The sequence below is a fragment of the Carassius auratus genome, chromosome 22, assembly GCF_003368295.1.
Source record: "Carassius auratus strain Wakin chromosome 22, ASM336829v1, whole genome shotgun sequence".
NCBI classification, from domain to species: Eukaryota; Metazoa; Chordata; class Actinopteri; order Cypriniformes; family Cyprinidae; genus Carassius; species Carassius auratus.
The window spans coordinates 22,005,557-22,033,234 of record NC_039264.1 but is presented as its reverse complement, the minus strand read 5'-3'; the positions used below and the strand labels follow the sequence as shown (position 1 = coordinate 22,033,234).

At 34.3% G+C, this 27,678-nt stretch overlaps 1 pseudogene; it reads left to right on the top strand.

Annotated features, from left to right (window-relative positions):
* Positions 1-1,219: 1,219 nt before the first annotated feature.
* Positions 1,220-27,678, top strand: part of LOC113040532 (adhesion G protein-coupled receptor L3-like) — a 56,805-nt pseudogene continuing 30,346 nt past the window's right edge.

The window sequence follows — 27,678 nt, the reverse complement described above, 5'->3', positions numbered from 1 at the left end:
TAGCATAGGTTCCAGAGACGCCTGCTGGGTGTGATTTTTGGATAGCTGCAGATTGAAGGGGTACTAGTTATGTATATAATTATATTTGGTACAATGATTAATGTTAAAGTTTACTTTTCATTTTGATGTGTTTACAGGATGCACTCAGGCCTACAAGTTTGTAAAGAAGTGCTTAAGAGAACAACTTAAGAGATTGGTTTCTGTGTATTTTGCAAGTGATCAAGCACCCAAGTCCTTTATAACTCATGCAGAAAATACTTCTCAACATATTTTTGCACTTGAAAAGCTTGCACAAGCTTGGGCAAACTGATATTTCACAAAATCATTTGCATGGAGATTTTTAGCATTTGCAGTGGCATTTACTCTGGATCATGTAATTCTTCCACAATCAACACAAATTTAAACTTTCAATTATAAATACTCACTGGGACAAGAAGTCTGCTGTTCTGTTTAAACATACTGCACAATTGCATGACTTTTCTGTGTTTCTATATAATTTGTTTATTAATATTTATCTTGATCATAACCAGAATCTGTTGGAAAATGTCTCATTTACAAAGTAACATTGTTTTATATTTTTATTTGAGTTGCATTACACATATGGTGGTAGTTATGTGTTGTAGATGTTTGGCTTAATCGATTATGTAAAGGAAACCCACATAAGGTTTTAATACGTTTTTATTTTGTTTTATTTATTTTTAACTATATATAGTTTGTAGTAAGTTAAATTAAATGATAATGAGAACTGTTATTTAACTAGATAAACAAAAGGAGTTTAAGGTTTATAAAATCTTTTTTTTTTCTTCCCTATGTTAAAGTTTATCTTTTTTCAAGTAGCAATATTTATGATTTTAGGTATCTATAAAAATCTTGTGGTAGCAACAAGATGACTTTATTATTTAAAATAAGTTATGCTAAAGCTATTTAAATTAAAAAAATAATGACGTTATGTTAAAATTATGTCATTTGAAATGCTAAAGGCAATATTTAACACACGTTAAATTTAATGTTTCTTGTTATTTCGGTTTTACTACTGTTTTGCTCACACGGGGACAATTTTTTACACCGTAAACAATCATTTAGCCTACATAAATTAAAGATTTTAATTGCTCACAAATGCAAATATAAAAGCTGTGTTGATGGTGAGGGGAGTGGCGGGAACTGCCCTCTGTTCTCGAGCGGGAGCGCGCGCTGCTTCTATGATCTCACTCAGAGTTAACCTTACTTCCTCAGTCACCAACAACACTTCTAACGGAAAGAAGAACAGAGTCAACCGTTTGTTTAACTTTAGGACTATTCGAGATAAAATATCACATTTAAGACTTTACCTCATATCAGGTAATTGGCGTTTTATTCCGATTTTTACATAGGCTACCCATGAATATTTCATGAAGTAATGCTCTGTTACCTTTCGTTGAAAGTTTTTAAAACTGCTAAAAAAAACCCTGTTAAGTTACTGTTTTTCAATAAAAAGTTTCACTTGTGTCATTGTTAATACAGTATTTTGTTTCTTAGGATGAATCTGTTGAAAATTATTTGCTCCAACGTTATTGTAAGTGACCAATAATACAATGTAAGTTACGTTTAAATAGTAACAGTTATGTGGCAAAATGTTAAGTTTGCCTTATACGAATACTTATGGAAATGCCGTTGAAATTGACTCAAATATTATTTTTATTTAATTGCAAACCTTTTTTCCCCACCTCCAAGGTCCTCATTCATCACTGCATGGAAAAAGGTAACGTTAATCACAGCATTCAAAGTGTACGTTAATTGTTTAACATGCTTAAAATTCCAATATAATCACGCAGCACTGTTAAAATAGGTATTAATATGAAATAAATATTAATACGAAAGATACCATCTTTAACTAAAACATTTAAAAATAGAGTTTGAAATCACATGTAGTACAACTAGTTAACACAGAAAGTGCCAAATGCGTTTGAGATTGTGAGATTGTGTTTGTCAATAAAAAATACCGTGTTTACAGTGGAGAGCAGAACCCTGCGTACACGTGATGACTTTTACTTTGAGTACGTGCCAGATCGTCAGCCATGGGACGTTGCCCGCAGCCTGTGCCTCCAGCGTTCAGGGTCTTTTGTGATTGGTGTCCAGTACTGAAGGGATTCGAAAGCTGAACAGTTTCCTGCATTCCCTAAATATCACCCAACCCGTATGGATAGAAAGTGCAGGCATGTTTCAAAAAAATGGTGAGCAGCACCATATCCCACTTTTCCCAGCATGCCTCATATTCGCTACATTGGCAATATTGTTCTTTAGTAAACATTGTAGGATGTCTTCCAGGTCCTCCAGACATATACATGCTGGAATTTCCAGTGCGTCTGCACCGGAATCGGTTCGACTAAGTCACAAATTTCCTAAAATGGAAGCGCTTATGGTTTGCGCTCACCTCCAGCTTGATCCCACTTGCCACGGTCTTTCCACAGTCTTCTCATACGCCATTCAGTCGTTCATTAAAGAGTTCCAACTACAAGCACAAATCACCGGGAACGAACCGGTCCATCTTGCATTGCTGGTGCATGGGTCAAACACGTCCTACATAACTGGCTTTCCCAACGATGCTTCCTGGCACTTTGTATGCACGAGCTGGGATGGGAATACCGGGAATTGGTTCATCTGGGTGAATGGAGCCCTTGTGGGTTCTGGGAGTTCCCTCAACTCAACCAGTCATATCGGAGGTGATGGTATTTTCATGATTGGACAAGAACAGGAGATTTACGGGGACTACAACAACGACAAGGCCCCTTTTTTGGGGGAGTGTTACACAACTGTACAATTGGGATCGTTTCTTGGTTGACTCCGAAATCCAGAGCATGGGAAAACTTTGCTTGGCCGTCCCTTTTGGTTTGTTCTTCAAGTGGAACGAGTCCATGCTGGAAATAAAGACGTCCCTGCAGACTTGTAGAGGGAACTCGCCATGTCAAGGTAGAGTCGCTATGTCACCCTCGCGTCTTTGCATAATAATTTCCACTCTCCCGCCATGCGGGACATACAGCCAAGTTTTGATTGGTAACCTCTGGCTGGGATGGTTGTAAATATTTCATCCATGCGGTAATGCAGAGACCCACCCTTCAGAATATACTCTTCACATGAGTCATGGACACTTATTGTTTTCTGAAGAGAGGACACATGGTCTTTAAAGACTTGGAGAGATCAAGAACTATGACTCACCATGACATCTTAAAATTGGCAGACTTGAAACAAACTTGGGCTGCCGGCTGCTCAGTGGCCCCAGACGGATGAATTTACTCAAAAACACCAATTGTCTGCTAATCTAGTTTTTGTTTGTTGATTCTTATAGGCTCTAAAATCCAACTACAAGACCAGCTGGTCATCTCTGGGTTGTGTCCAGGTCTGCATCACAGTCTTTCCATCAAAACCTGTGTAGCCTTTGACCCTGCAAGTGGAAAACTTATTTATAGCTCATGTGCTAAACACAAAGGAAGTGTATGCCTGTTCCCAAAAGGGGATCACCTGCTTTATGATATTCTGAAGCTCTACTAAAGACCCGATGTAACACAAGTAGTGACACATGTTTTATTCTGTGAAACGGATCATTAAAAAATAACAAATTTAGAGTGGGACTTAGTTCTGTCCATTTGTTATTGACTGGATGAAGAAAAGTCTGTTCCACTTGGATGTTATGAAAGTTAATAAAAAAGAAACATATGTATCATTATGAATAAATACGCTCCGTAACATGCATTTACAAAATATAAAATATATAGTTTTCACCTTTAATGGTTTGATAAGTCATCTCAGCGTTCCAAACCACAACTTAGTGGATTGCAAACGCAAATTATTTTACCGAAATAACAACCTGATGTCCGATTCATGGTAGAATTATCCTTATGAACCTGTCCTTTTTATTGAGGCCATCAAAAAGATTTGTGAAACTGTGAATCGTTTCTCAAATAGTGAATCATTTGGTATATTACAGAGTTCACAATGATGACTCTATAATAATTGTTTTTAATTTTTTATGTTTTTTTGTTTTGCTTTTATCTTTGACTTTATCTTTTGCCCGTTTTTTTTATGTTTAATGTTTTTGTGTTTAAATTTTTTTGATAATTTTAGCTTTTTTGTTTTATTGTTTGTTTTGTTTCTTTTGCCTATTTGTTTCGTGTTTTATGCTTTGTGTTGTTTCATTTTGTTTTTGTGTTTGTTATCTTTTGCATTTTTGTTTTGTTATTTTTTTATGTTTGTTTTTTTTGCTTTTGTTTTATTGTGTTTTGTTATCTTTTGCATAATTCTTTTTTTGTGTTTTATGCTTTCTTTGGTTTCATTTTGTTTTTGTTTTGTGTGGTTTTGTTCTGTCATCTTGTTGTTTTGAGTATTTTTTTAAATGTTTTTTGTTTTATTGTTTTGTTATCTTTTGCATTTTTTTCTTCTTTTGTTAAGTTGTGTTTTTGTTTTGTTCGGATCTCTAAAATGCAGTTCCTTGTTGTGTTTGACCACGTGTCATAATCCGGGCATTTTCCTTCTTCATTTCAGAGCAGCTGGACCTTGGTTTTCCTAGAACCTCGTTCTTCTCACAAGTCAGCAATGAGATTCCTTCCAAACCTGTGAGTTAGATAGAACCCACGGCTGATTTTTATTAGATTCACTATAAACATACACTAACCAAAGGATCCAAATACAGTCATTATTGACACAGACATACAATATAACTATCTAATCACCTGATCGTACATTATCCTCATCTTTCTCCATAGGATACATTATTTAAGAATATATGCCTAATATATTACATGATATTTTCCAATATACTGCAATATATTTTTGTTTCATAAGGGTCTTGAGAGTTATGGACAGCAAAGCAGACGTCCTCACACATTCTGATCTTCTGTATCTCACAGAAGCCATCGATACGGCCACTCAACTCAATAAAATAGTCGTTTCGACTGATGTCTTCATATCTATGATCCGCAATTGCTTGGAACTAGTCAGCGGACTCATCAACCCTGATATGGCCGAAGAATGGGAGGATTTGAGAACACATGGGGTATGTTATGAGACTGAAATGGACTCTTCTGAAACCAAATCCTCTCAAAAAGAGCACTCTTCTATCAAGGTTGTGAATTAGTTTCCTGTATTTTCATAGGATTACTCTGGACCATTGACAATGCTGGAGAACATTGACAAGCTGCTGTGTATGCTGGCGGATGCTCTCTGGATCAAGCGCAAAAGCTTCACAATGTCAACAAAGAACATGGGTACAGGTTTTTTTTTTGCCTCAGCATGACTAGATAGCATCATCTCTGAACTCTGAAAAATGTGAGTCAATATTTGCTTTCTTGAGAGGTAGAGCAATAAAGATAAACCTAATTGCATTCAAGCACTATTTAGCCATGGCGATTTTGGTTGTCTCTGTTATTTTTTGAGTCACAAGATCAACTGCTTCCTCAGATATCACCTGGAGCCACGGAGGCTGACGGCAGGGAGCTGCAGTTGTGTGTTCAAGCCCTCGATTCACGGCGGACAGTTCGCCAGCCGTGATGAGATCCTCATACCAGAGTCAGAAATGCAGCGAGTCTTTTCTCTTGGTGAGATATGGAGGGCTTTTGTGTAATTTTCTTATTTCTACAAATAAATGCCATGGTTATATCAGAGGCTAATGTTTTTTAACAGGCCACAAGGAAGTGATGGTTATTCATAGCTACTACAGTAACCTGTTAGAGATGTTGTCCAGACTGGAGGTGAAAACCCATGCTGACCAACAGGCAGTCGAGAGGTTAGCATGAGCCTGATGAAGTTTCTACACCAATATTGATGTTTACATTTGGATTTATAGTTGATTGGCCTCATAATTCATTACATCAGCTCTGGTTTGTTCATGTATTTGCAGGCGTCACACTGGTCAGCTGGCCACAGCAGTGATCTCAGCAACGGTTCGAGATGTTTCCAGGGCAGAAGATGTTCCTGTGTCTGTCCAGTACATCCTGTGCACCCTAAACTTACACCCTAAATAATAGTGTACTTTAAATACATATACACATACACATATATACACATATATTTATATATATATATAAATGTATATAAAGTACACTATTATTTATAAACATTACTTATTTTATTTATGAATAAATTATTTATACCAATAAAAATATATAAAATATTTGATATATATATATTCAAAATTAAGAAATAATAATTAAATTTTTACTTAAATGCATTACATAATTACATATACATGGGTTTTCTTATGAACAAAAAATGTATACTAATATAAAATGGTACAATATGTAAGACTAAAAGTTAAGTTTTTGCCTGAGAAATGTTAATAAGCCATTTGATCTTTAATATAAATATACTGTCCTGACTGATCCCACTTTCTGTTATAACTCAATCTGTCCAATAGAGGTCACTGTTAGCTCACAAACGCAAGCAAGCCTTACTAGTAGTCTTTGTGTTTATGTGAGGAGTTATTCTGCAGAACTTCATAAAGTGCGAATCTGATCTCACATTAAAGCCCAAGCCCCACTGTAGCGCAGTAATGGCATCAGTCCTCACATAAACGCTAGTTAACATGTATTTCAGTCAGACTGAGAGACAGACAGAGCGTTAGGAACACGAGATGGTTGTGTTGTGATGGGTCTTTTCCCCACAGTGGAGTCTTAAAGAGGAGAGCATTCTGACGAAGCTGACGTTTATCGGATCCGGAGCGTCTCTCTGCGCTCTGCTGGTGACCTTGATGCTGTTTACCGTGTTAGAGTAAGTGCTTTTCACCGATGCACTACCTGCTTCTGTCGAGGAAACACTGCACGATGTGCTCTGGCAGCATTCGATTCGCTCTCTTTCATGATGTCTAACTTCCAGCGCTGGGTTCAGGAGGGTCACGACAGCATGCTTGACTCTCAGCAGCACGCCGTCAATAGCGCTCAGTGGAGAGGATGAATAAGTATTGAAAACCACTAATCGGCTAATTAGCGCTCAGTGCCAAATGAGCCTGAAGCTGGAGTTTTATGATGGCATTACAGGAGAGTTAATTAAAGGGAAGGGTCACACAAAGAGAGGTTCATCAAGCTGCTTTCTTTAAGAGATTGATGGCCTGTTTGCTGCTAATCAGCCTCACTGCATCTGGGTTACCAAAATACATACAGTTTGCCTTATTTGTCGTTCTCAAAACGTGTCTGAATGATTGCGAAAAATGCATGTGTGACAAAAAAGTGTTTTGTATTTTTTTTTTATAGCATCCCGAAATCAGATCGGACATCAGTTGACAAAAATCTTTTTGTGTCTCTGACTTGTGCTCAGATTGTCCTTCTCTGCAGTGGTGCTGCTGTTCATAATAAGGTTTGGTGTTTCTCACACGTTTATTTGGTAGCATTACATTTAAAATGAGCTTGTAATTGTTGGTATGATTTAACTGAATATTTAATTCATGTTTAATTAATCTTTACTTTTTGTAATTGTTATAATATTTTGAATTAGCTTTTATTTTTATATTTGGAGTTTTAATGATTATTATTTTTTTATAATTAAATTATTGTAGTTTAATTATTTTAAGTTCTAATAATCGTATGTGGCTTTGAAATTTTTATTATTTTCATGTATATTTCTGTATAGGATTCATTTATTTTTTATTTATTTCAATTTTTCAACTTTATTTCAGTTATGTAACATTACATTTTTTTTTTAAATGGATTTAGCTTTAGTTGATAACACAGTCATGCATAAGAATATTTTATGATAAAGTTTTTTATATAAAATAATAACAATCAGGTTCCATTTGTTAAGATTAGTTAACTACATTAGTTCAAATAAACCTTTAAAGCATTGTATATTTTACTAATGCATTATTCAAATACATTTTTTTTAATCTATTAATGGTAATTACTGGACCTGAGCTAACATGGACTAACAATGAACAGTTCTCATTTTATTTACTAATGTTAATAAAGATGGATAAATACTGTAACAAATGTTTTGCTCATTGTTAATGTTAGTTAATGCATTAAATATAGTTAACAAATGGAACCTTAATTTAAAGTGTTACCAAAATAGTCAATAATAAAATAGCACTATATACAGTATATTAAAATTAATATAAAAATACAATACAATCAACATTTTAGATAATAATAATTTAAGTTTAGTTCAGTAATTTTAGTACTTCAGCTTCAGTATGTATTATTATTTTTTAAAGATTTATTTCAAGTTTTCTTCCAATTTCAGCTTTATTTTAAAATCGCTTAATTATTATAGTTATCAACAACCCTGCTGTACACAATACATTTGAATATTTTTTAAAACTGATATAAATGTATTAACAATATTAATGTAACAGTCCGTTTAATCGGAATCAGAAAGAGCTTTATTTCACATTAGTATACACCATGCAAGGTCACGTGTTACAGTGTCTTTATTATATTTAAGGGTGACAAGTTCAAGAAACCTTAAACGCACATCCTCTAATGGCTTATTGCTTTATGAAATGCTATCAGGCCTATAATATTGCATTTTTAAAAAGGAAACCAAGTCTATTTTTAGATCAATCTCAGTAGCAGCAGTCTGACATTAGTGCAGTAGCCATATTTGGCGTTGGATAAGCTGGATAAATACACGGCTGCCTTCTTGACCCTTGACCTCCTGCGCTCTGACCTTTGCCCTGTAGGTGGCCTGCACGCTCGTGGCAGCTCTGATGCATTTGTTCTTCATGGCAGCCTTCAGCTGGATGCTGGTGGAGGGCCTGCTGCTCTGGAGCAAAGTAGTGAGCGTTAATTTGAGCGAGGACCGACACATGACATACTACTACCTGATTGGCTGGGGTAATGTGACTCCGCCCCCAATCTCCTCTTCAGTCTGTTGTACTGCGCAGTTATTGACTGGGTTCAAGAGAACAGGAATGCAGGTTTCCCGTTGATTTGATAGCACTGGATATTCACATGTACTTGATTTGATTTTGCACTGCTTTTTCTTAAATGACACGTTAAAACTAATACATTAACATCCAAACTGTAGAAAAATTTTTTACACTTTACCGCAAACCAAGAAAAGAACAAAGCAGAAGCATAGTGTGATGTAGAAATGTGTGTTGTGTAACAGGTCTGCCCGTGCTGATCGTGTCCATCACACTGGCCTCTGCTGCTGGCTCACTGTTCAGAACGGAGTCATATGGGGCTTTGCAGGACCTGTCATCTTCATTATTGTGGTCTGTCTTCTCTTTTATAATCGCAATCATAATAACAAGCGCTAAAGAAAGAAATGAATAAAGGAATGAATGAAAAACAAATGCAAAAATATTTTTATGTATGTATAATAACAATAATAATGTAATAAAATACATACATACATGTATAAAATATATAATATACAACTTTTTTTAATTATATTTTTATATTATGTATGTTACAATGTGCAGTATTTTTTTAAATAATAATATAGTGTGTTATGTTTGGTATATACAGTTGAATTACAAAAAGCAATTTAATTACAATTTTAATTACAATTTTATTACTTTAATATATGAGCTTTGTAATAATAATGTAGTAACTATTACATTCATATATACATTCATATAAAGTTGATATTGCTTCATGTATTTTATATAATACAAAAATATACACGTGGCAAAATGTACATTTTGTTTATATTTTTTATATATGTGCACTTGTGTATTTGTGTATTTTTAATATATATAATAACAACAGTAACAAAAAATAAATAAAACAACATAAATAAATAAATATAACATAAGCTAAATGTTTTTGTTAGGTGTGTTTAATAACAAAATAAATACTTGCACATACAAATCTATAATATAAAAGGTCTTTATTACACATAAATTTAGGCAAGGCAAGGCAAGTTTATTTATATAGCACATTTCGTACACAATGGTAATTCAAAGTGCTTTACATAAAAGAAAGTAAAATAATAATGAAGAAAAATTATAAGAAAAATAAAACCAGCAATTTTAAAACTTTTACAATTATTAAAAAACTTACAAAATGAATTTCATTTATTGTATTTTTATAATTTTTACAATATGCTAATTTTGTATAATATAGTGTGTTTTTTTTGGTATACAGTTAAAAATGCAAATGATAAAAAAATTATTATTTAGAATTTAGTCTTTTACATTAATGTATAAGCTATGTAATAATGTAGTAATTATTTCATTAATATATAATATTTGTGTAAAGTTTATATTGTTGTATTTATTTTTATATAATGCAAACAAATTCATGTGTGACAACTAGTAATAACAATAAATAACATATGGCAGTAATGTTTTAATTATGTATATTTCCTAAACAATAATTAAATATTTAAATAAATGCATATATATATATATATATATATATATATATATATATATATATATATATATATATATATATATATATATATAAAATTTAAATAACATTTTTAAATAATTGTTATTATTATGTTAATATATATAGGCTATATAATAACAATGCAGTGATTATTACATTAATATATAGATGTGTTTAAAGTTGATATTTCTTTACAGATTTTTTTATGTTTCCAAAAAATTACAATAAATAACGTGTGTTAACGCTTTATTTTTTATTTTATGCACTTACATATATATGTGCATGTTTAATATTTACTACAATAATGATAATACTTTTTATAGATTCTAATACTGTGTTAATTATTATAACAACTGTTAAGGTGAATATGATGATTCTGACGCGCGTGGTCTTGATCACCATCGCCACATCCAGGAGGAGATCTTTGATGATGACTCCGAACAGCAGCCCAGAAGAGCAGGTCTCCGAGCAGATGAGGTAGGATGGGACGGGATGGGACGGGATGGGACGGGATGGGACGGGACTCTTTCTCATGTGCCACATGGAGGCGCCCTTTCACAGCTGTGCCCCCGTCTGCTCGAGCAGTCCCACTGATCCCAGTCATTCTGGCTTTCTGTTCGCACATTACAGCCTCTTTCAACATCAGATGTTTTGTTTGTTTTTCGGCCCATTAATGGAACGTTTCTATGCCCCCCACCCCCAACCCCCCCACCCTCAAAAGTAAACTTTCAGACAGCTCGGTCACTGCAGGACCCCGGCGTTATGTTTTTTAAAACCAGGCCTTTATACGATTCTCATGTTGGTTTATAGATTCAGCAAATAACCACAACGCAAATTAAGCTGCCACACGTCCCCAACATTTCGACGTGTCTGGACCTCCGGCATCAGTCGCTGAGGTGGGGGGCCCTCAGAAGGCCCCTGTGTGTGTGTGTGTGGGACTCCAAGGAAAATCAAACACACGCTTCCTCCGCTTGGCAGGGCCCGCTCGGACCGCAGCTGGTTCGCTTTAGCGGTTACCTGAATAGGGAGGTAATTTTATACTAAACAGAATTAAAAGCGATTTAGCGTGGAAATTGTCACAATGTGAGAATAAGCAGCAGCTCCCGTTGTGACCCCCGAAATCTGTGTGTGTGTGTTTGTGTGTGTGTGTGATCATATCTATGCAGCAATATAATAAAATAAAGTGTTTTTGATATGATTGGTCTGTTGTAGGGCGGCAGTGAAAGCCGTGCTGGTCCTGTTGCCGATCCTGGGCCTGACGTGGCTCTGTGGCGTCCTGGTGCCGTTCCCTGTGGTCATGGCGTACGTCTTCAGCCTCCTGAACTCGCTGCAGGTAAGAGTGTTTCTGGAGCTGAGGTAAACCGGAGGGAGGGAAGAGATAATTGCTGTTTAACACGGACTGAGAGCATCTGTGTGTGGACTCGACTTTTATCCAGACTTCTGGTAAACGCTGAAAATCTCTGAAAAGTGTCGTCCTTTTCCAGCGTTTCTCTTTTAGTAACTGTCAGAATCTGGGTGAAATTAGTTTTGGGCGAAAGACAGGATTCCGAACAGATCCTCTGTTGCTTCCTTTTCCCGTGAAATCCTCATTCACGGTTGTTGAGCTCGGCTTTAATAAGCTGCTTTGAGCATTCTGGGAAATGTAGATTTATTTAGTAATTTACTTTAGTCATTTCATTTTTTTTTTTTTATGAGAAAAAAGAAAGTGGTGTGATTTATTATTAATTTTATATAAATAACACATTTCAGCAGGCAGTAGATAAAAAAAAAAATACAGAATATTGTGGGAAGTTATTCAAATATCACATGATCTACAGGTCTGTCCTGTTTTTAATTTCCTGCCGTTTTGTGGAAAATGTGGACAGTGGCTTTAAAAACACAAAGCTGTGTGTTTTAATTTATAAATCTTTTTAATCTTGTTCTGTGCATAATTAAAAAAAAATACTCAACAAAAATACTCTTTAAAACGTTGTTTGTTCATTATTTAAATTAATTTCTAAAATACAGTATATTTATTATGAATCCCATATTTAAGCAGGCACAGAATGTTTTTTCTGTGCATGATTAATAATTCTAAAATCGCCAAAAAAAAAAAATGTTCATTTGAACATTTTTTTTATTCACTTTATGACAAATAATTATTAAAATATATATTTATTATACATTTTAACATGAGTCCCATATTTAAGCAGGCGAGTGCAAAATCAAAACATACTAAGTCTGTATTTGTCTTTCTGTTTTTGTTTTTTATCGTTTTGTAGCATTTGAAAAACAAAGTATTATATTTTCATTTATAAATATTTTGATTTCTCATTTTGCGGACGACAAACACTTCTGTGATCATCCAAAATCGTTTTCAGAATTATATTTAGAATCAACGTCGTTCTATTATCATTTGAAATCGTTTGGAATATTTGTTTAAAAACATCAACCGCATGTCAGCAGGTGCAAAACCCAAACAGAGAGTACAGATGTGTTTATTTGCATAACACCACGTTTTAGTTTATAAATATTTTTAATTATGCTGACAAATATTTTAGCAGTGCTGCCACTAATCCAAAATGTTCTCGTTTATAGCTACGCCTTGTTTAAAAGCGTCACAGAGAACATCACAGTGTGTGCTTCTTCGATCAAAGAAAGAAAAGTGTGTCGTTCTTTATTGGTTACAAGCCTGTGCGGTTTGAGTCGTGTGTTTGCCATCTCTGCAGCTCCTTAATCAGTCGTTTCTGTAATAGAGCTGTATATATATATATCACAAGAAAATCAATAGAGATTTAGCCTGACTCGCATCATTAAACCACACTATAAATAGTGCGTTTTCCACACTAATTAAAAAATGGATAACGGATGTAGGCCTTTCTGAAACAAAGTCGCAGTTTAGCTGTCTGCCTCGTTTTCATTTTCTGTTGTTTGTTTGTCCACGTCTCAAGCCGTAGCAGAAGTTGCACATTAAAGGCGTTTGTGTGTAAAGCGTCTCCTCCGAGGATACGTCAACTAAACGTGTGTGTGCTTGAAGGTCATACGGTAAAGTTTGTGCAAGTTGTTTTCCTCAGATGTATTTTTATTGCTTTAGTTGATAGCACAAACAATCTTTACATATGGATTCCTGTCTGCTTTCCTGCAGTATTCATGGCTCTGTGCTTGTTGTGTAGCATTCAAGTCAGCGTCTAGTGATTAAACCATAATTATTTGTGTCCTTCAGCTCTGGAAACTGCTAGATCACCAGATCGCTTGACAGACTGATAGTATAAATGAGATTTTACATGAATTAAGTAAGGCTTGTTTTAGATTATTGAAGAAGTTCAAAACAGTGATCTGTATTTTGTACTGTAATTATTTTTGGTGGTGGAAAGAAATATTTATTGACCTTTCTTTACTGAATTAAATAATAAAATAACTTTTTTATGTTTTTTGAAAAAGTCTCTTATGCTATCAAAGGAAATATATAAAAAAATATTGTGGAAAATGTGTATTGTAGTAGAAACACAAAGCAGTATTTTTAATTTATAAATATTTTAATCTTGTTATGTGCATGATTAAGAGTTTTGAAATTGGCAAATAATTTTCAGAAATGCCGATTAATTTGATCATTTTATTTTAATATTTAAAAGTAATATTATGAAATAGAATTATAGTGTGTTTTCTACCTCAATATATTTCTAAATGTAATTTATTCCTGTGATTAGTTTCTGAAACTCCTTCAAGAGCCTTTCAAGAGAAATGACTCTAATATGCCGATTTGCCGCTCAAGGATCATTGATTATTATTATTGTAAATGTTGAAAACACTTGTGCAGGATAACGTTCTTGTGGAAACCGGGATATATTCAAGTTTTTAGGTTTCGTCAACAAACAGAAAGTGTAAAATAACATTTATTTGAAATCAAAATCCTTCATAACATAATAAATGTCACTTTTGATTCAGTTAATGTGTCTTCGCTGAATAAAAATATTTTATTGTCTTAAAAAAGGCACACACATACACACACACACACACACACACACACACACATACACACACACACACACACACACACACACACACACACACACACACACACACATACACACACACATATATATATATATATATATATATATATATATATATATATATATATATATATATATATATATTTGCCTGTAACACACACACACACAAACATTTTTTCCCTAATAATATATCAAATAAATGTAAACTGGATGAACAACCAGACATTATTGAACACTTTATTTATTAGGTATATGTAAATAAAACCCTCCGATTTATTAGTGACAGTTAAGTCCGCTCTAATGTGTAAACTATTATCAATTTCACTCCAGGTTTTTGGCTCGGAATCAGTCCAAACAGAAAATGAGTCAGAGATTTTTTTTGGGGGGAGATGCAGGATCCACAGGAAATGGCGGCAGGCCTCTGTGTGATCGTTTCAGCGCTTGGATATTTTGCCAGCCTCTTCCTTTTCAAACGTGACAGGTGAAAATATAACTCCCATGTGTTCAAGACCGACCAGATCGAGCTGTTTTCTCACTAAATTCCACCCTTTGTTTTGCCCAGCTGCGAACAATGACAATAAAACTGTGCGCTCTACTAAACCGCATTGTAAATTCAACCTTGTTAGAAAAACCGACCGAAACGCCAAACTTCTTCTAAAGTTTTATGAAGTCGTTGACAATTCTGGTCAATGGATGTCTTTATGCCGCACACTTTCGGTGTTTGTTTTGACGTGCGTGGAGAACGCACCGCCGCTGTTCCCGGAGTCCTCGAGTCGTTCAGAGCTGCAGACCTTGTGTTTAAGTGCTTCATATAGCTCTTAAATACTTCGGTACGGCCCGTGGTTTTTAAAAGGAAGCAGAGACGGCGTGCGCTCATATGAATGCAGACGGCGTGGGGCGGTGAATGAAGCATTCTAGCATCTGAAGCTGCTTTGATTGAGGATAAGTTCGTAATTTCATTGGCACGGCTGCTTTCTAAGCAACGCCCTTGAACATTTGAAGAATATAACATGCGCACTTTATCCAGGGGGCATAGACGGTCTTACAGTATGTGAAATTCCTGTCGGGATTTTTCTTTCCCTTCCATGTTTCATTGTATTTTCAATAGGCGGCAATAACAACATAAAGCTTAAGCCAGAGGACTTTATTGTTAAATCAATAAAAGGAATAATGTTGACAAGCCTTTTTCATTGGCCGCACTTTGTCGTTTTGAGTGAGGGAAGCAACACGGCAAACAAATCATTGTTATTTAGGGGGATGAGAATATAGTTATGTAAACAAGCAAGAAATAGCTTTATTTCTGAGAAATTAAATCCATGTCAAAAACGATGCATTCATTTTTTGAAGGCTTTTAGCTTTTGTGTGGGTATTCAGCACGACACATAGAAATGAAAGAGAGATGTTTTGATTATTCCCTAAAGAAGAAAGACTTCCAGTAAAACAGTCTTAAAGCGATACAAATAGTTTGAATATTAGTATTCAGTAGGTTCGGGTGAATTGTGGTTTCGCAAAGAATTTAAGCGCTGTTTTTCTTTTAGAAATGTTAAATGAAATGAGTGTAGCGTTTCTACAGTACATAGGGTACTGTGAATTCTTTAGGGTTATTTCCTACGGTTATCAGAATCAGTACATAAATGAAATCACATTAAACAAAAAATAGCTTTATTTATATAGTTACTAATGTTTAATTTCTGAAGGCTTAAAAAAAAATCTATTTTGGAAATTTCAAAAGCGCTTTTGTCTGCTGTTTTTCTTTGAAGAAATTGTTAAATAACATGAATATTTTTATATTTCCATAGCAAGTTAATTATTTTTATGTTTATTATTATTATTAAAAATAAATTGATAATTTTTTGAAGCCCTCAAGCTTTAATGTAATAGAAATATTTATTTATCAGAATATCCAAATGAATGAAATGGAGACTTGATAAACACTTTTTTTGTGTGTGTGATTTCCAGTAAAAAGTGGTAATAGTATTTTTTGAGTAGGTTTAGTAGTAATTAATTATGACGTTGCAAAGTATGTTGAGTTGCCATTTTTTCTTTGAGAAAGTGTTAAGTAACGTTAGTGTAATATTCCTACAACATAGTGCTACGACAGTATTTTGAACTCTTTAGTTGTTCTCAGATTCAATACATAAATTACGTTGCTTTTTTGTGTATATTATCAACTATTAATTAAACTATTAATTTAATTCTGAAGGCTTTTAATGTATATATATATATATATATATATATATATATATATATATAGGGCTGTCAGATTTACTAAATTAGTTATGAAAAAATAACGTGATTAAAATATTTAAATAAGGCAGTTAACGCACTGGCCCCACCCCCAGACCTGTACATAATTCTACATTTCATACAGTTGACTGTTAACAAATATGATGCAGGGCAACAATGCCATAAATGCTGTTACGCCCTGAAATTTGAGATATTGTGGCAAAAATGCCCCTGTATGTGTTTTTGTCTCATATTTATATCATATATGACCCTGGACCACAGAACCAATCTTAAGTGATCCCATTCATACAACCCCAAAACTGGCTGATTATTAACAAACTCCTGAACCATACACACCACCGTGTGCTTCTCTATCAGGCTGGAAATAAATAGCTGCGGGTGAGGATGGGATGGGATGGGATGGGGGGGAGCGGAGGTGCTTCATAAATCGCACGACCCTCCGTCATCCAATCTCAGTGCAATGTCATTCAGAAACTGAGTGCTATCCATTACCCGTATATAATAGGCCCTCCACCATGCATTGTCCATAGCATTATACGCTCATAATTTCCCTCTATCAATAACTTTGAGGATAGAGAGTTTAAAGGGGGTTTGGGGTCACAAACTCGGGACGCACAAGTTTTTTAGGAAGTTAAAGTAAGGTGGATCCTTCAACCAAAGAATGATTTACTTTACGTTTTAATCTTATCTACTTATTTATTCACCTATATTATTTAGCATAACATACATTATTTTAATTATTGAAAATACACATTTTATTTCAGTTGGTACTTAAATTAAATGACATTTTATTAGACTTATTGGTCTTTTTTTTCTTCTTCTAAATGGTCTTAAATTAAAAAAATATAAATATGAAGTGAAAAGCCCTATTCAAACACTATTTCAGCAGTCACCACAAACACCTCCTGAGCTCTTTAACAGGGTGTTTTGGGAAATTATTTTGACATGGATGCACAGGGGTCCACGGGGGGCAACCTGGAAGAGCGCAGCGAACCCCATACAAAGAGACGGGCAGCTAATTTTAAAAACTCTCTGTAACAAACAAAAACAGGACAGGAATCCCTCATTCAAGACAGGTGTCCAGCTCGTCTCTCGCTCCCTCTGGCCTCCATGGTCAGCCGGTCCCCAAACCCCCAGCCGGGGAAATGTTTTTCAAGTCGAATTGTTTAAGACGGAAAACACAGAAAAATGTCTGTTAAAAATTCAGGCCGCTACTGATGATCACAAATATCCTGCTGATGGAGGCTCAGCAAGCAGAAACACAAAGCTTTTAGATCTGATCATAGTCGCAGTTAGCACCCTTCTAGCAGTAGAGTATTGCTTAGGATTTCAGATTTATTCATATTTTGACTCAGATTTTATTTTTTACATTTTCTGTTTTCATTTCAGTTTTAATGAAGATTTTTGTCATCTTCATTTTTAATCTCGTCTAGGTTTTCTGAACTATTTCAGTTTTTATTATTATTATTATTATTATTTTTAAGTTTATTTATTTTATTGCATTGCATTGAACTAAATCAAAATAAGATGTGTTGTCTTGGCAGCTAGCTGAAAAAAAGTTGTATTTTTTTATTTAATTTAATTTCTTTAAAAAAAAAATTGAGCATTTAATATTTTTTTATTATTAGTGTTTTTATATCTGTCTAGTTTTTATAAATTATTTCAGTTTTTATTTATTTATTTATTTAAATGTAGTTATTTTTTTACATCAAGTTAAACTTCATTAAAATGATAAGTGTTGTCTGGGCAGCTAGCTGAAAAAAGTTGTATTTTTTATTTTATTTCAAGTAATGCATTTGTTTTTTTTTTAAGAGGACTGAAAGTAATTTTGTTGTGTATTTTACCATTTTTAGTAGTTGTTTTATTTATATCTATTTAGTTCTTATTAACTATTTTAGCTCATATTTCTATTTTTTTTAAGTTAAAGTATTTTATTACATCAAGTTGAACTAAATTGAAATGAGAGCTGTCTTGACAGGTAATAATGCAATAATGTAGATTAGCATTTTAATCTAGTGTTGAAGTGTGAGCTCAGGCCTACCGCATGCAGCATAATGGCACTCTGAGGCTGGAATCTGGCCAAAAAAGCGAGGAATAATCATTGCGAGTAACACGTTTCCTGTTGAGAGGAAAGGGAATTCCACGGCTGTCGCGTTTGGCACCCACCCGCATTTATTTGCTTTATAATTACCTGCCGGCTCGGTGTAGTAATAGTTTGTGTCATAGGAAAGCAAATCACTCTGCTACCCAGGCAGGAGATTGAGGATCACATGACCCTCTGGGAACGACCTCGCAAGCCCTCTTACAACAACACGACCCAGAAACCACTCCGACACCCAAATGACAGCCAAACAATGGCGGCTGATTTATGATTTCAGCTGATATCGGTTCACGTTTGTGTGGATGTCTTTTGAATCTGGTTGAATCTGAGCGCTGCGGACTGTTTGGAGGGCTTTGATGTAAACTTTGCAGATAATTAACCAGAACTGGGTCAGGCCGGGCAAGAGAAAAGCTCTTCCTCTTCTTCTCTTTTTTTCATAAAGGCTGTCAAACGCTGATGCCAATTTACTAGTGAGCAATTCGTTTTCTGCATGGAGATGAAATCCAAAATAAACAGGGAATGTATTATTCATGGCCGTGCTCTTTTTAAATCATTATTTCATCTGAAAGAAGTCGTAATTGTGAGGCGTGCTTGTTGTTGACTAGAATGAAGCGTTTTAATCGTTGCTTTGTCTTAAAACACATTCTTCTCTAATTTACAACAAATCAGCCAGGAATATGTGATAAGATTTATTTATTGACCATAAATAAAGGGGAATCCCACTTTTTTCTGGCGTGGAGCAATGAAAAATCTAAATGCATAAATGATAACAAATGCATTTTAAAAGACTGTATTTCTTTCAAAAAGAACAAGTGGGTTAGGTATAATTTTTTTTTTAAATTATAATTTCTTTACAATTATTACTTTTTATAATTACACCTATGAAGCAGTTATTATTTTTAATTTATGTTTATTTATTTAATTTATTATTTTTATAATCAAAGTCAGTGTGGAATAACCGGTATACAGAAAACCTTTTTACAATTTTTAAATTAAATATTATAGAGAAGATACTTGTAGACATTTATTTTAACAATATCACATATTTTTTACTTTAAAAAAAATATAAAAAAAAACTTTCAGTGAATCTTCATGATATTCTTGATTAAAAAAAAAAGAAAAAAACAGTTGAATATGCTTGAAAACCTTTTTTAAACAATAAAGTGTATGAAAATTATTTTGCTTGATAACTACACCTCTAAACTTTTTTTGTGACTCATTAAACCAAAATAAAATAAAATAACCAAAAATAATAAAAAGATTGCATTTCTACAAACTTGAATTCCGATTTAAATTTTAAACAGAGCTTAATTTGGGTCATGTTAAATCCCTTTCAATTAAACTTCATAATATTCTTGATATATATAATGGAAAAGGAAAATAAAAATTGAAAAAAATCTTGTAAACTTTTATTATACAATTAAGTGTATGATTAAATGTATGACGGCCAAATAAAAAATAAAAAAACAACAACCAAAAATCAGTTTCATCCAGTTTGAAACTATGCAAACTTTGTAAAGAAACTGAAAACAGGAGTAGTTGATGAAACAGTGCAGCCCTTTTGCCCTTCCTGTGTGGCAGGACTGTCGTCTGGTGAAGTTTCCCCTGCTGCCTGGCCCCTAACGGTTGTTTACAAGGATATGTTGATTGGTATTAATCTGGTTCTCGTCGTTTCGGTGGCTTGTGTTAAGAGTTACCCACCCTAGGTGGGAAAAAGCACAGGGCCGTTGACAGCTCGGCACTCGGCCGCGGGGCTGCTCTTTTTACACTGTGCAGATGTGGTCTCCTGCTTTGTTTTTCTAAGTAATTATCGTCATTAAGTCAAAGCATGTGCCAATCATCTGCCTTTGAGTTGGGCCCAGTTCAGGTCGAAAACCACCTTAATGCTTGAAGTGCGTCAAAACTCGACTCATTAGCCCTGGAAAAAAGACAAGTGGTTGAGAGTTTGGTTCGCTGGCAGTTTTGAATTCTGTGGTAGTGAGTTTTAAGGCTTTTCTTCTCTTCAAAACAAAAAGATTCAGGTTTATAAAGTTTATGTAGAGGTCAATGACAAACGGAGGTGTGTGTTTTTAAAATGGAAATCAAAATGCAAGTGCCAGGTCTGCGATCTTTGTATTCTTGTCGGTTACAAACATGCATTTTTGTATTTTATTTAGTATTTTTGTTTTGTTTTATTTTAGATATAATGTTTCAAAATGTTTTATCATCAAGGCACACACACACACACACACACACACACACACACACACACACACACACACACACACACACTCACACACACACACACACACACACACACACACACACACACACACACACACATACATATATATATATATATATATATATATATAAATAAATGAATAAATACATTTAAATTTACTTTGAATATACCTAATTTTTTAAAATAAAAGTTTCCAGATATTTTTTTTTTATCATAAATGTTATAAATCTTTTTTGAATGTTATTTTGCTTGACCCAAATTAATTTAGCTTTTTTGTGAAAAGGTCGAAATGCATGATATTCTTAAACAGCACAGTGATTTTGATCTATTTTCTCACGACAATAAAATGCCTTTCTGCATGTTTGTTACTCCACCACACTGACTTTGATTTACCAGACAAATGGTTTTAGAATATTAGAAGTATTTTTACAAATAAAACATCAGCATTGAATGTTTTGTTAATAATTAAACATTTTTTTTTTTTTTTTTGCTTAGTGTTTTATTTATTTATTTTTCTTTTGTTTTTGTTTTTATTGTTTAGTGTACTGTTTTTTTTTCTTTGCATTGTTTGGCCAGTTGCACAATGAAGTATTATTATAATTTTTTTACTTGAAGCCCCAAAAATTCAGTAAAAAAAACCCAAAAAGCACCATAGGTGATATGTATACAAATGAATATCTATCGATTGGATTTTTCATGTTTTTTTAGTCATTTTGTTCATTCAGTCCAACATAAAATGACAAACATCATAATATTATACATAATATTCTTGCAGGAAGGATATGTCTAGCTAAAATGATCAGGCAATATGAAGACTGTTTCACACCTTTGAGGAGACAGGGTCTAAAAACACAGACTGCGAAAGAGACAAAGACACTGGAAAACCAAGACGAATGAAGTGCTCATGTCGATGAACTACCATTCGTTTTCACTTAGGATTCCCGTGAGCCGTGCTCAACCCTAAACGCATGTGACGTCCACTCCGAGTCATGCTGGATAAGGATTGATGCTCTCGGTGTAAAGTGTCTTAACCGCATGTGGCACGACTCGGGCATGTGCCATTAACCCCCAGCCCACTCCAAGCTGAAGAAGACCACTCCCAGACACCCAGTTAAGATGTGGTTTTTATTGTGCATGAAGCATGATTTTGGTCTAAATCAAATCTTTATTGCTATGTTGCAATATGAATTCTGTTACAATAATATTTAGCTTCAAATAAACTTATTTACAGTACATCAAATTCTGTCCAAATGCACGAGCTGCTCGATTTTCTGCTCGACTCCACGAGATCCAGGTCCGTCCCAGCTGCTCCGTCTTAGCCGTGAGAAGCCTGACATTTTTCTTGCTTTCAGTGGAAAGTATGTAATTAGAGTTTGTCTGAGATTGGCAGGGCGGTCTCATGCGTTCTGACAGCGGGGGCACTCAGAAATGTCTGTTGGATGCCTAAGTATTTTTAATTAAACAGTTTTTTGGCACAAGGGGCCTCCTTTTCTCCTGGAGTTCAAAGAGTATGGCTTTGACCCATGTGTTAAGAGTTTGTATCAATTTTCTGCAAGGATGTTTGACTTGGCCCTTCGAAGCATGCAATGTGAAATTGTCTTGTTTAAAAGCGAATTTGTTTACCATTCACTCTCTTCGGCACACATGTGGCCCATGAGCTTTTGGTGTTTAGTTACTTTGGATTCTTAGTGTCCCGCCTTTTCTTTTTCTTTCATTTTCGTCTTGAACGCACTAAACAAATGAATAGTGAAATGCAGTGGATGTCAAGATTAAAGTTCAATTCTGTGAAAGAACGTTGTCCATTTTTTGGACTTTTTTTATCTGGGAAAACTGTTAGATTGTACATTAGATAAATCGTAGCAGATATCTTTTGATTAAATTATAAAAAAATTTACCCTACAAGCTTTGAGCAAAAAATAGCTTGAAGCTCTTACGAAGACTTCATATTTTTATGTCATTTATTTAAGTAATTACATGCATAATTATATGTAATTTAAATAATTGTTATATGGTTTATGCTGCTTATTATACATATTTTAATATAATATATTTATATATTTTATAGAATATACATGTAATATATATATATATATACACATTATATAATAAAATAAAATAAAATGCATGATTATATGCAAGTTATATAATTTTTACATTATAATACAATTTATATTTAATTTTGCAGTTTATTATAACTATAGTTTTTTATATAATATTATAACATTACATTAACACATGTAATATAATAACATAATATTAACATACAACACGTAATGTGCACAGACAAATTCTGTAATTTTTGTAATTTATTTAAATAACAAAATACATAATTAAGTTAAACAATTTCTTATGATTTATGCTGTATTTATGCAGTTGATTTAAATTGTGTATACACACACACACACCCACACACACACACATTTATATAATATGCATTTAATATATAGACATTATATAACTGATGTAATTGAAAAAATAAAATGCATGGTTATATCCAAGTTATTTAATTTTGTCATACAGTTTATATTTAATTTAAACAGTTTATATATCATAATTATTGTAGTATATTTCAATTTTACATATTGTAATGAACCATTTTATATAATTATTACAAATGATCATTTATTTGAAAACAAAAATGATCTCCGTTGTGGTGACTTCTTGAAAACTGAACAAATAAATTTGAACTAATTACAACCAGTAAAATTTGAAAACCTTCTGAAATGCTTTAACGTAATGCAAAATCTGTGGAAAACATTGTAATGAACTGGGACATTGTGCTAATTACAAACAAACAATAAATAAATAAATAATGCTGTGCGGGAGGTCAAATTAATAAAATGGTCTGTTTGAACTAGCTTACAGTATAATGATCAAGTGAATCAATTCAGTAAAATAAACTGATCTTATCAACATTAAATCTGACAACACACCTTTAATGAGAGCTCAGTTGCAAAGCTGTGTACACAATGCAAAAAAAATTAAAAAAATAAAATATATATATATATATATATATATATATTTTTTTTTTTTTTTTCATTCATTACATGTTTGAAATTCCTCAATCATATCAGCTTTCATGGTTCAGTAGGGATTGTATCATACAAATAGTTTGGCCTTTGAGAATTTGCTTAGTAAACTGTCCTCTGAAATGGCATAATACCTTATTCTATTATCATATTTTTACACCTTTCACAAGTCTGAATATGCGATCTTGTGACGACTAACCTTCAGATGCATCTGAGCATCCATTCAGCATATAACGAGATATTAAACCTCTGAATAGCCGAGTTGTTCGATTTTATACTAGACAGCTGGGAAGATGCAGAAACGTTAATGTTATAATGATCCCGATTGTTATTTTTTTTTTCTCCGTCCAATTTGAGAGCAGAGAGGGTGTTTCTGCCGTATATGCGGTTGCGCTCTGCGATAGCAGGGAACATCTGTTTTGCGCTTGTTGTTCCTCTTGGCTGCTTCTCAATTGGATTTCCTCAAGCAGGTCCAAGAGCTGTCACCTCTGCCAGGCTCTGTTAGCTATCACCGCCGGACCCTATATTAAGAAGGGCTTTCAGGGCTAAGTTAATAACTCTCCCCGCCTCCCCTGACTGCCTCCGCCGCTCTCTGCCTCTTCTTTTGGCTGCCGGGTGGCCTGTGGGTATCCCTATCGCTTTCATTTTCAGCTTCTCCCTACCTCAAGAGGGCCTTATGTACACTCATTCTGCCCCTGTGTTTCTCTCACCTCTTAATTCACATTTTGGAGAAAGGTACGGTCATGTTAGCGAACGTTATATATAAAGTTAGCAAAGAGGAAACTGACAACGTGCCGACAGACAAGACAGAGCAGTAGGGCTGCACGATTATGACAAAAATCTAAATTGATGATTATTCCTTGAAATTGTAATTGCGATTATTAATTACGATTATCACAATATACATTGAATGATGTTTATACCATTGTTTGATGCAACTGCATGCAGTATTTTTTATATGAAAATAAATGATGAAAACACTCTAACTGAAAAACCTTTAGTGCTTTTCTATAGTATTACGCCTCAAATTTCAAATACACATCGGATCGGTTTCTTCTTTTAATTATAAAAAAAGTACAAATATGAGTGGTATTATAATGTTATACTAAAACTAAAACAATGGAAAAACCCTCTAGATAACATGTAGAAAGAAAAAAAACATATCTTAAACATGCGGAATAACATGAGTGGACTTTGAACGATTAATTGCCTCTTTGAACGATTACGTAATTGTGGCATCCATAATTGTAATCGCGATTAGAAATTGTATTAATTGTGCAGCCCTACAGAGCAGGCTACTTTAGATATGAAACAAAGTTGTTGTTTTGTACGAAATTCAATGTGTAAATAGCGTTTTGTGGCTCTTTAATATGTTGTAATGCACCTCATTTCAAGCGACACTTGAACCAAATATATTTTCATATTTACTAGTTAAAGCACAAAATAAACATGAATGAACATCAAAAGTAGGGATGTAACTAGGGATGGGCGTTTTCTGCAAATATCACATTTGAATATTTGAGCTCACAAAAAACTAATATTCGAATATTCATTTATTTAAATTAAGTTTAATGAGACAGACGTTATTTTTCAGCAACATTTATTGTTTCCATCATATTGAACAAGCTTAAACAAAATAAGCTTGAACATCACACATCTTGTTTTGTAGCTGAAAACCTTTAACAATGCATGCAAAAAAACAAAAGTACAGATTAAAAGCAAAAAAAAAAAAAAAGAAGTGAACAAAGAAAAAACGTAAAGCAGCCTGCAACAATTAGGCTATTGTAGAACGTAGCCTACACTTAACTTTTAAACTTTTAAACTGTCCGCAAATCTTTTTTGCTTTTCTTTCTATTGTTTTACATGTTCTTGTTAAGAAATATGGGCATGTAAACATGATCGGGGGAAAGTCGGCTCCTTAGTCTGTTAACAATAAGGCCGGCCACGGAGAAAACGCGCTCTGGCGGTACAGACGTTGTCGGGACTCACAATAATGGTGTGCTAAGAGACTAAGTTTTGTGAAGCGCTTCATGTTTTCGTTTCACCACTGAATGGGATCCTCATCTGGTGGAATACATGGCTCCAGCAAGAACTGTTACCACTCGTCTCGACTGGACTCTCTGTTATCATCGCTGAAGAACTGGCTCAGCCTTTTCCGACGAGTGGCCATTGCATCCTCTTCATCATTGGTGACACAACCACTCGCATCAAGGAAAATGTTCTGATAATGTTCAAAAAAGTTTTTTTTCATACTTCTCTCATGTGATCATCGAGAAACCTGAGATGTTTGTGCCGAGGGTCAAGGGCAGACGGAGTTTTCACTGCATTCTCCAAGTTAACTGTGTTTATTCGTTGCTTGAGAGATGCTGCAACAATGTTCTTGAATTCGGTCACTTTCTGTGATTCTTTTGCGCTCTCAAGTTCGTTATTTCCAATGTAGCGGTATGCGCGCTCATGATGGAAGCGACGCTGTTGCGATGTGCACGTGGTGCGATGTGCCCATTTTTTCCAGCCGCGTCCACACCACATCGAATTAAAAACATCTCAACTTTTCAGAATGTCGCAAGCGCACCACGGGTCATGTGACAAGAACTAAACATTCAGCTTCATCCTTTCCCGTAACAACGTTGAAAGCTCAGACAAGATGAAGGAACAGCTGTTCATAGCTGTGTATGTATTGCCATTTTGAAATAAATTTAGTAGCAGAGCTACTGAAAGCTTAATTTATCCTTTGCTGAAATTTCCCATTTTCATTTTGCGCTTATGCCCGAGCGCTTTGGAAAGAAGGAGAAAGCGGCACGCATAATGTTTTCCACGCGGTTTTAGGCGCGATATGTGAACGGCCCCTTATTCATTCATTAATTATTTTTGCTTGCATACATCTTCAAATATGCCGTGGAGAATCACAGAACGTGACCAAATTAGGTTTTATTGTGAACTTTTTTTTTTTTTTTTTTTTTTTTTTTTTTTTTTTTTTGCGAAATTCGAATATCATTTTTAATTATTGAATAATTAGAGAAGAACTAATATTCGAATGTTCGGCTATCCGTGCACACCCCTAGATGTAACGATTAGCAGTTTGATGGTAAATCATGATAAAATTCCCCACGGTTGGTATTACCGTTTCAGATTTTGTTTATCATTATAACCATATTCGATTGTCGCGATTTGAACAACTTTCGGATAAATAAATACTATCCAGCAGCATAAAGCGCAGTGTTTAGTAACAGTCTCACGTGCACACAGCAACTTACGTTAATAAGTACTTATGTTTTGTGTCAAAATCAGCTTTTTCATAAGCGCCACCTACTGGCAGTCCTTTAATAGGAAAGTTGTGACTGCAGTGTAAGTGGAAGAGAGGGGGTACACAGAAGAATGTTATATGTCCCAGGGGGTACGCCCCTGTAAAATGTTTGAGAACCACTGACCTAGAACACTTTTTCATCATAGCAGCGGCTTTAGCACGGACAGACGCTAGCACACATTATCATTTTTTTTTTTTTACCTTTTCTCACTTTCTCACTCATTTTGTGATCCCGCTTGCCCCGTCCTGCCTCGTTCCAGGATTTTCAGAGCTGACTGGCAGAGGGTTAGTTTTCTTTACTTCACCAGTGAGTCAGACCACCCTGTGCAGGCGGTGTGTTTATAGATCGGATAAAATTATTTTGTCATTGACGGGTATAATAGTAAAGAGCAAGTGTTACAAATTCTATTCCGCTATTTAATATGTCAAAACGTCCAGGGGTGAAATCAAATCCAGAGCAAGTTCACTTTGTTTCTA